Source organism: Rosa chinensis, chromosome 6 (assembly GCF_002994745.2).
Source record: "Rosa chinensis cultivar Old Blush chromosome 6, RchiOBHm-V2, whole genome shotgun sequence".
NCBI classification, from domain to species: Eukaryota; Viridiplantae; Streptophyta; class Magnoliopsida; order Rosales; family Rosaceae; genus Rosa; species Rosa chinensis.
In genome coordinates this window covers 7,721,941-7,723,119 of record NC_037093.1, presented here as the reverse complement: position 1 = coordinate 7,723,119, position 1,179 = coordinate 7,721,941, and positions in this window count along the sequence as shown.

Sequence of the window (1,179 nt, the reverse complement as noted above, 5' to 3'; positions counted from 1 at the left end):
AAAACTAAAAAAAGCTACGGCAACTATAGTGTAGCAAGAATCGGGACAAATTTAACTACGGCATTAAAGATGCCGTCGCAATTGTATCAGTTTTTATGCCACGGCGTTAATTTGCCGTCGCAAACTAATTTTAATTTTGCGATGCCTTGTTTCCCATAGCAAATCTATGACCAATGGCTACGGCATTTTTGCGCCGACGCTAACTGCGATGGCCATTGCAATTATTTTTTGTAGTGAAAGTAAATATTCATGGTAATTTTGTATAAATAGGAAAAGTTACTGTGGTAGGTTTCCATTTCCGGAAACCCACCCCATTGAATTTCACTCTCTGTCCCCTCTCTCTCTCTCTCTCTCTCTCTCTCTCTCTCTCTCTCTCTCTCTCTCTTCAACTGTTCACTGTTTTCCGACGTTTCTTCGCTGTCCGACCACCTGATTGCGCACCACTAGTTTTGATAGGACCGCCTCCTCCTCCTGCTCAAGCTTATAGGGGTGGTTCACGGCAATTTGGCCGGAGAAGAGAGATCGAAGCCAAAAACCTCCACTGTAGCAATTTGACATTTTCGACGATTTCTTCCTATTTCGAGCACCATCTTCAATGATTACAGTCATTCTGGAAAGCCCATCCTCCACTGATGAATCCCTCCAAGTCTCATAACCCAATTTGAGGTGTGGAAGGAGAATCGACGATTTGAAGATTTAACTGTTCATATTGGTGTTCAAGCGTTTTTGCTTCAATTCCGGCCAACAAAGGTATTTTTTGGCGTTGTCATAGTTGAGAAAAATGTTAGGAATGCTGAAATGATGATGTTGATCACGGATCAGAGTTGGCCGACGACGCGAGGGGCCCATTCGCCGCCACTGTGGCTGGCGCGTGGAGGCGCGTAGGGCCTGTTTTAGCGTCCTGTTTTTAGCTAGTTAAATCAGATATATGTTGTAGAACTTGTAAATATGATTTTGGCGAAAATTGGAGAAGTTTGATATCGATTGTGAATTTCCGAAGTTTGAAGTTTCAGATGTCGATTTAAGGGAATCCGACCTTCGGATTTCCTTTGTTTCCATTGTGGAATATATTAATCGATAGATTGATATTAGTGGTGAAGTTTGGGTTGAATCTGAGAAGAAATAGAGATGTTGGTTTACGAGGGATTTTCGGCTTTTGTTTTAGAATCTTATTTAAGT